The sequence below is a fragment of the Marmota flaviventris genome, chromosome 5 (genome assembly GCF_047511675.1).
Source record: "Marmota flaviventris isolate mMarFla1 chromosome 5, mMarFla1.hap1, whole genome shotgun sequence".
Classification (NCBI taxonomy): domain Eukaryota; kingdom Metazoa; phylum Chordata; class Mammalia; order Rodentia; family Sciuridae; genus Marmota; species Marmota flaviventris.
In genome coordinates, this window is record NC_092502.1 from 87346342 (window position 1) to 87356285 (window position 9944).

Below are 9944 nucleotides of genomic sequence, written 5' to 3' on the forward strand. Positions count from 1 at the left end.
TATGGAAAACCACCATAAATAATGTGAAAAGATTCAGATTGGAGGAAGAGAGTAAATAATTGATAAAGGGCTCATCAAAATGCATAAAATGCTCTAATAAATGAAGATGACAAAGACATAACCCAATACAAAAATGGACTAAAGACATTAATATGGTCTTCATAAAAGTAGAAATGCCCGTGACTGACACATACGACAAGTGTTCAGACTCAGACTTGACTGTGAGATGCAAATTCAAATATGAGAGACCATTTCCCAACCACCTTCTTGAATCTGATGATATCAAGAAAGGAAGCAATAAGAAACACTCCATGACTATCTGTGGCAGCTGGAATTCAGTCCAGCACCCTTGGAGGACAATTTGGCATGACCTCATAAAGCCAACAGAGCATTTGTAAAGCCAACAATCCCACACCTATGCATATGTCCTGGAAACACTTTAGCATACACACTCATGGATTATTTATAAGAAATTTATTGAGAATCTTGTAAAACCAAAAAATTGGATATAACTAATCTAAATAAGCAGTATGGATAAATATATTTTATTGTAGTATTGTATCCTGAATAGCAGTTAAAATGAATGGATTAGAACTACACATCCCATACCTCAGGAACATAATGTTAAGCAAAATAATAATAATAATAATAATAATAATAATAACAACAATAAAATGATAGTAATAGGTAAAAATATATGAAAAACAGAATACCACTCATCAAAACATGAATCTACAAAATATTATTAAAAATGTTTCTGGAGTCTAATATTCTCATGCCTCAAGCATGTAATGAGTGGTGTTCTTTTCCTGAAAAAAGAAAAAGAAAAAAGAGAATTGATTATCTATCTACTTATATTTTATTTATGTAAATAGATGTACATCTACAAATGTGTGTATATATGATATGTATCTACACATATTTTATATATGTATATATAGATACATGTATATATTTTATCTATCTATGCAGAATCCTATTCAGCTATAACACCTATACATGTTAATGTATATAACTGGATGAGTTTCTGAGGATAATGCTGAGTAAAACAAGGCTAACCTTAAAAAGTTACAAGACTACATGTGCTATGGACTGGATGTTTATGCTCCCGCCAACCTTATATGTCAAAACCCTAATGTGATAGTATTTGGAGGTGGGCATTTGGGAATTGATGAGATCAAGAGGGGTAGAGCCCTCACAATGTGATTAGTGCCATCATAGGAAGAGATAGGAGAAGCTCGCTTCCTTTCTCTGCTCTTCACCATGAGAGGAAACAGCTGGTAAGTGACCATTGGCAAAGTAGGAAGAGGGTCCACACCAGATATGAACCCTGCCTATGTTCTGATCTCAGATTTCTCATCTTCTAAAAGTGTAAGAAATATATTTTTGTTGTTTGAGCCAAAAGAGTGCGTGTATTTATATTTACACTAAAAATTAAGATAGCATATAAATAATAAACATGAATTTCGGGTAGCAGTTACTTCTGAAAAGGGAAAGATGATAGTCAAGTAAGGATACACAGGGTTTCGATAAAGTCTGTCATGTTTAGCAATGTGAAGTCATTGGTGAATACATTTTAAAATAATATTATTTGGAATTGTTATTTTTTAAAATAATTTAGAAACAAAGAAAATGTCATAGAGTGATTAGTCCATATTAACATATGGCTGTTATTATTAAGGAGGATGAAATTATTAAGTGATTCCCTCTAAATCAGTGACATAACTGATGTTAAATAGTTGCCTCTAGGAAGAAATTCTTAAAAATTAGCATTTCACCCTAAAAGGGCTCATATATAAGCATAAACTTATTTCCTTTTACCAACATGTGTACTGAGTGAATTAGTCAACTGATATATTTTTTTTTCTGACACTAAATAGGCTTTAACAAAAGACAACTTATAGAGAGGGGATCTAAGAGGAAGAACACCTGGCCCCTAATGTATCTGAAATGAGGAGGAAGAGAAAGAGGAGAAAGAAGAGGAGGAGAATTATTCAGACAGTAGAGTCAAGCTGCATAAGGTCATGATACTTTTACTTTTAAAAACACTTTTTTCATACATAAAAGGGAAAGTTATGATATTCAAGTCAGCCCCTCATGACTTCTAATATTTTATTATAGAGGTACCACTATCATTTAATATATTTGAAACTCCTCTTGGAATTACCTTGAGTGTATGTAGAACAGAAGTTTCTGTGATAGGGAAGTTATTTAGGAAATGAATTTGATTGTTAAAGTCTGTAAACAAGTCAGGATGGCGCCTGGTATTTTGCCAGGGGGAGTGGTTTGTGAGGTGGCGCCAGCGAGCCATTAAGTGTGGAGATTCCTTATTGGTTGACTGCTGTATCTAGTTTATGTTAATTAGATAAGCTGTGTGGAATGTATAAATACCCCTCCTGTCCTACAATAAACGGCTCCCACTCCTGCTGTATCAATCTACACAAGTTGTTCATCACCCCCCAGTTATTTTGCTGCAGCAGGACTGCGGCATTTGATTTTTGAGAAGTAATAAGAATAGTGATCAGTTTAGATAATAGTCAATATTTAGTCAGTAGCTAGATGGTTTTCAAACCACAAAATGATGTTGTATGGCACATTGGCACAAGATGGAGGCTATTTAAGACCAGTGGTGGCTGACCTGACGGTTTGGCTGCCATAATCTTGGCCCACTCTCCCCGAGAGCTAATGGGTATGGTATTTCTGCATACCCATAAATAATGTTGGCACACAACTTTGCTCCAGGTACTTTTCAGGTTGAAGGGCTCTTTAAATAGTGCAGCAGATCTTCCTGTACTTCCTAAAAAATGACTTTGAATATTGTAACAGAACCTGGCCGGATGTACTGTTCCCTCTATCTGGGAATTTAGATTTACTTGCATTTAACTGTAAGGTCACATGCTGGATTTTGACCAATGGAATGTTGGAACCATTTCCTGTCCTGGTCATAGACCTGCTTGTGTAATTATCAATGTGCTTTCTCCATGTGCTGTCAACCATTCTGAGATGGCAGAGTTGCACAATGGAAGGAGCTTTAATCTCTGAGTCACTAGCTAGAACAGAGCTTCCAGGAAAAGCTCCTGACTTGCATTGGACTATGATGTGAGGAATAAACTTTTATAGTATTAACCTAATGGGATTTTGGAATAGTTTGTCATGCAACATAGCTTAGTACATTCTGACTAATACAGGGGAAATTCCAAAAAAAAACAAGTTCCAAAATGCTCTAAGGAATGATAGCATCCTCTCAACCTCTAAACCAACCCATAGACTTCCATTGTTGTAAAAATGAAAGGCAACATTGTCAACTGTATTGGCATTTGGCGGCTTGGGTGTGGCTCAGAGGACAAGTGCTTGCCTCCCACATGGGAGGCACTAGGTTAGATCCTCAGCACCACATTAAAATAAATAAACAAAATAAAGATACTGCATCCATGTATAACTAAAAATTATTCAAAAAGAAGTATATTGGCACTGGTGGCTATATATATATTTATCTTATTTTATTTGTTTTGAGTTTTTTTTTATTTGTAAATGGACACAATACCTCTATTTTATTTATTTATTTATTTTTATGTATATGAGGATTGAACCCAGTGCTACACATATGCTAGGCAAGTGCTCTGCCACTGAGTTACATCAACAACCAAAGGTGGTTATATTTTAAATGTACTATTGCTGCTTTAGAGATTATGTTGAGTTGTTGTATGACAAGACACTTGCATGCTGAGAACTAAAGTACTAGTGAAAGAGCTGGACCTAGGGTTCAGGTCAGATTTGAGTAGTGAAAATGAGGAAAGAAGAGAGCATTTTAGTTATGAAGGAAGTTTAAGCACATGAAAAAAATGCTTTTTGGGGAAAAAAAGCGCAATTCATTAAAAGAATAGAAGGAAAAGTTAGCCTCTCCTTCTCTTTTATACCCAAACAAAGCAATTATGAATAGTTAGTTATTGCAATCAACTTCTGGTTTTGAAAGATACAAATTCCATTTCATGGCTACCTAGTTCAAAAATCTGCAAGTATTTCAAATTATCATGGAAAGCAAAATGATTTTTGGAAGTCACAATACTAATGCCTAACGTTTACTGAGTGTAGTTCATTTTCCAGGATATGAGTTCAGTGCTTTAAATGTAGAATAAGCAGTACTGGCATTCTTGGAAGCCTGTTGAAACAGCATCTCAGACGCCACCTCAGACATTGGACAATATCAGCATTTCATAAGGTCCTTAAGCTTTGAAAAGCACTACACAAAATACTTTATCTCAAATCGGACAGCAATTTTATGATTCTACTTCACTTGCTCAAAATTTGTAAGCTTTTTCATTCCACATTAAAAGCAAAGAGAAGCCAGGCACATGCCAAATCCCAGACTGGGGGTCTGAGACAGGTGGATCATAAGTTCAAAGCCAGCCTTACCACTTAGGGAGACCCTGTCTCAAAACAAAAAATAAAGGGGACTATACATGTAGTTCAATGGTGCAGTCCTCTGGGTTCAAACCTCAGTACCACAAAACAAAATAACAACAACAAAGCCTTCTGAAAGTCACAATACCAATAAATAGTATTTATTTATTCTTGTGGTATTGGAGATTGAACTCAGGAGTGCTTTACCACTGAGCCACATCCCAAGTCCTGTTTATTTTTTGAGACAAGGTCTCACTAAGTTGCTTAAGGCCTTGCTAAAATTGCTGAGGTTATCTTTGAACTTGCAATCCTCCTGCCTCAGCCTCCAGAGCCACTGGGATAAAAGTATTTATTAAATATTTAACATGTTTGACAAAAAACACATGAGGCACACACAGGTATTACTATTAACTCCATTTTTATAGATAAGGCAACAAGAGTGTCAGGAGTTAAGTTATTTGCCTAAGGAAGCAGATAGTAAGTAGCAGAGATTGGATTCAACCTGTGTAGGGCAGGGTCCACAGCCAGTGATTTCTTCTCATGCCATGGAGAGCATTGCAGCCAGACCAATGGGCCTGGAAAGCAACCTTACTTGGGAAGGGCAACAGAGTACATGGAGACACCTGGAAAAGTGATTAGGAAAAGAAACTCTTGCAAAGGAGAATACATACATATTTAAACATATGCAAGAGAACACATTCATACCCAGGTGGATATATTAATATGTAAAAATATAATTTTAAATGCTACCTGGGAGCTTTAGCAAGTGTCAAAAGAATGTTATTCTGTTTCCTTCTGAAGGAGAATATGATTTGGGAATTCCCTCAATTTATTGGGCCTAGAAGACAAGAATTAGAAAAATATTTAACATGATTACAGGAGTGAATGAAATGAAAAGTGCTGTGGAGTTTACTTGTTGCTAGCCATTTTATTGTCGGGGATATCTGCTTCAATACAGTAATACAGTAATTCTAAAACATTAGTAGTGTGCATCAGATTCATCTGGTGGCTTTTGAAGACCCAGAATTCTTAGAATTTTTGATTCAGTAGAGCAGTATTTAATAGTTTCATTGGAACTTTATTGTCATTCATAATTTTGTCTAATGCTGAATCCATTCTCTGTAGGTTTGAATGTTACATTTTATGGCAAAAGCAATGGAATATAAAACCAGCCAAGGTGAATACTTATCATACCAAATACAAGGCAGCTAAGAACCAGCATTGTGCATACAAACACACACACACACACACACACAAACACACATACACACAGCTGAGCTTCAATAAAATGAAAGAAAAGCTATTTTCCAATAACGAGTATCTAGCAAAAGGGAATTTTGTAGTGCCTTTTAGAAAAAAACTAAAATCTCCTTATCAAGATAACTGATAAAGATCCTAAATTTAATGTGCACTAATAGCAATGGTTGATGCAGAAAGACTTGCTAACGAACAATATTGCAAGGAATCAAAATTCTAATGGAACAGCTAATGGAACAAACACAATGTGGGACATAGGAGCACATCAACAAAACCTGACTCATGGAAGAAAAAAATATGGTTAGGAAAAGAAATCTGACAATTCCCTGCTATGGACAAAAGCTCCCTCTGTTCTTTATTGAGGATGTATTTCAAATTAATATCAGAAATTCATGATCATTTGACCAAATTATATTATTACATTGTGTATTGTGTGCAAATTCGAATATGTAACAACAAACCCATCAGGGTGTACAATTATAATATACCAATAAAAATGTGGGGGGAAAAAGAAACACTTAACACCCTCCCACCCCACAAAAAGAAATTCACTATTCATGTTGAATTAAAATGGGATGGGTCACATAGAAATTGACTGGCTCAATGTACCTCACTATAGGGACCATCTTCTTTCCCAGATAACAATTAGGTGAGAATTGCCAGTGTTCATCTCAGTGACTTTCGTTTTTCTGTATTTTAATGGTTGATCAAGACTGCCTCAGGACACATTCTTAGAATAGAATAAATGTCATTAAACACCTCATCTCTCCTTTTATTTTTTAACCTAAAGAAGTATCTTATTGGCATGCTAGCCTTGATGTGATTTAGCATATTTTTAAAGTTAGAGTGGTATTGACTCCCAGGATCATCTGGTTCTACTGCATGCTTCCCCTCCATTTACAAGGACTGACCTGGCCACAGGGTGGGCATATGATGCTAACTCAGTGACTCATAGTCCCCCATTTCCCTGACCCAAGCAATTGGTTCATAAATTCAAGAAAATCAGATTTATTTCTCAGGTTTTTAAAACTGAGCAGAGAAGAAGGGAGCTTTTCTCAGTTGTCATGCTATGTGCAATTCAGAGCTGCCATAAGCCATAGTTCTAGCCTGGTGGTACGTGACATTGAATCCAACATCCACAGAGAAGTAGAGAAAGAAAAGTCAGTGATATCCCTGGTTCTAGCATCCCTAGATATGCTTAAGTTACATAAGCCAGTAAATACCACTTTCCCCAACTCTCTTAATTTGAATTTCTGTCTTTTGTAATCAAACAGTTCCAATAAATATATGATCTATTTTGCACTGATTTCCAAAATGTAAATGTCTGAGGGATATTTTATTTCTTTTAATGACCTGAATCAGCAATGTTTAGAGAACACATGCCACTTTGTCATTCAACACACTTCAAATATATTTCCTTGTATCTGGCCCTTCGACACAGGGACCCCTTTCTTCTTCCAGGCCTTTGAATTTTCTGATCCCCACATCTAGAAGGACTTTCTTCAACTATTTTTGTACATGAAATATTTTTGGTATTTGAATCTCACTTGGATGCCACTTCTCAGAAAGGCTTTCACTGACCATCTTAAACAAAGTAGTCTTTTCCAATAAGTTTATCTGTGACCCTGTTTATTTCTTCTATAATATTTATCCTAATATGAATTTATCTCTTTTATTTGTCTTCCTCTATAGAATGTAAACTTTATAGGGACTAGCATGTCATAGTAGATAATTACACATTTGCAAACTGTTAAATTAAAATGTCATTGCAAAAACTGTGTATAATTATTGTTAAGATGACAGCATAAAATAAACTATGAATACTTTTAAATTTTTATTTTTATTGTTATTTTTAGATATACATGACAGTAGAGTGTATCTTGATATATTGTGCAGGTCATAGCATGTTTCAGCTGTTCTTACCCATTGTTTGCTCTGTCAAAAAGTCTGGAACCAGAGCATTCCTTTGAGTGTTCTCAAGTACAGACCAGAGGACCCCACCTGATTGACAGGCCGATTCTCCTAGTCAGAGACCCTACGTCAGACCTAGTGGGCTTTCCCAGAGAGAGGTTCCTAACATACAGGTGAGTTTGAATTTATACACCAAGTGTCCCACCTTGAATTCAAAGAGAGCCAGAACACCTTGGCTGAATGAATCATTTACTGCATTTTTTTGGTTCAGACACTAGGTGGCAGATGACTATGCTCTTGGATAGAAATATGAATAATTAGCATTGAAATACTTATCAAATTTTGAATAACTTTCTCACTTGACACTAAATATGCAGGGGTTTTGATAATTTGACAGGTTGACAAGAAATATGATAAGGGCTTTGGCCCTAGTATATGGAGATTAAGATGTATTCTGAAATTCTATTTTCAAATTCACAAAGAAAATGTGCAATACAGGAACATTAAAAAAAAAAAAAACAACTAATCCAGTAGAAAGATTAATGTCAGCACCAGGGTACCATCCAGAGAGAGATATCTTTATATAATGAAGCTGAAATCACTACTTTCATAGCAATAACAGCTTCGTATCTTTTGGATTAATAATCTAATTTAGTAAATAATTGATTGCATCTTTCCTTTCTCTTCTCAGCTTAGAGAAAACTCCAGGGACATTTAAAAAAAATTCCTTTCAAACATAAACTGATCTGAAAATCTATTGTTTCCCTAGTAACCTTGTATGCAGAGTCCTGGGGGATAGAGAGCCTTTATTTTCTGCTAAGATCCTGGAGATAGCAACCAATTAAGAGACACATACAAAAGCAGATGATCTAGACATTTTTCTTTATTAGAAAACAATGAAATTCTTAAGCCTCCTGATGTTAAATAAACAAAATAGATCACAAAATATGATGAACACAATAAATTCTAATAAGTACATTTCCTTTATGTCTTGTGGTCTTTAAACAGTAGCAGAAAGGCAAGTATTAGCAGGTAGACAGTAGCAGAGGCTCTCAGGGAAGAAAAAATGGTGAGATGAAGAATGAGGGAAGGAGAGAGGTTGAAGGAGAGTGAGAGAGACACTCACATGAAAGAAACCTAGAGAGAAAGGAAAGAGAAGAAGCATAAAAAAGGGATTCACATGAGAGAAGGTTGGGGGTGGGGATGAAAAGTAGGTACATAAAATAAAAGAAATTGCAGCAAAAAACAGAGAGGGAGACCAAAATCCAGAGAAGCAGGAGGAGGGAAAGAGGTCCAGCAGGTTCTGATTTGTCTTTGTTAGTGGTTATTTCTTTAGAATTGTTTAATTTTCAGACTTCAGAATAAAATCTTAATATCTAAATATTAAACATTTAGTTAATCAGTTGTTTTCTGCTTTTTTGCCACTCTAATACTTATGATTTAGAAGCTTTTATTTAAATAAATGTGAGTGAGCTTCTTTCAGGTTGCAAGAACAGATAGGGACTCAGGTTTACTCAGAGGATCAGGGTGTGCGGAATGGAAATGCAGAGAAGGAAGCAAAATAGGAACCATGGACAGCCAGACCTTTCAGAAAAACAGGGCCTTCGAAAGATCATTAGCTGAGAGCACAGTTGTAGCCATCAGGTGTTCTGTCACTGGATTAGCTGGAGAAATCTGTTGTTCTTTCTTTGGTTTTCCTTCATTCCCTTCACTTTACTTGCAACCTCTGATTCAGTCACTTTTCCTTTTATTGGTGGTTTTCTCTGTCTCTGAGTTCAATTTTCCTAATATGGAAAGTCTGAACTTGATCAGTCTTCATCCACATGGTGTGTCCTCATGGGACAGAACTCTTGATTGAAGCTCCCTCAGAGAGAGATTATCTGACTTTGGGTTAGGTGCCCATCATGACTCCAACAGCCCTCATCAGAGGGGAAGGACCATGTGGAATCAGGCATATGTGAATTTTCTGCGTTAAACTCTGTGTGTGTGTGTGTGTATGTGTGTGTGTGTATGTGTGTATGTGTGTGTGTGTGGTATCTAGAAAGGGAGGAGGTAAAACTATAAGGCACTTTGGTAAGATCAGTACATCCCACCCTTGGCCCATCAGGCACACGAGAATAGTGTGACATCTGACTTCCATAATGCCTGTTCAACCTAGCTAAACCACCATGTGTGCAGTCACCAACTCAAAGTCAATTCTAGCCAATACTCCCAAAAGAAGTGATAGAAAACACTTCAATCTTACTATCTGAAGTTAATAAACTTTGAGTTTTTTTTTTTTTTTTAGCCTAGACCTAGTGAAGCAAGAATGTGGGATATTTTGGGTAGAGAGAAGGAAAAATGTGGGAATTGAATACATTCTTCAAGGGATAGGA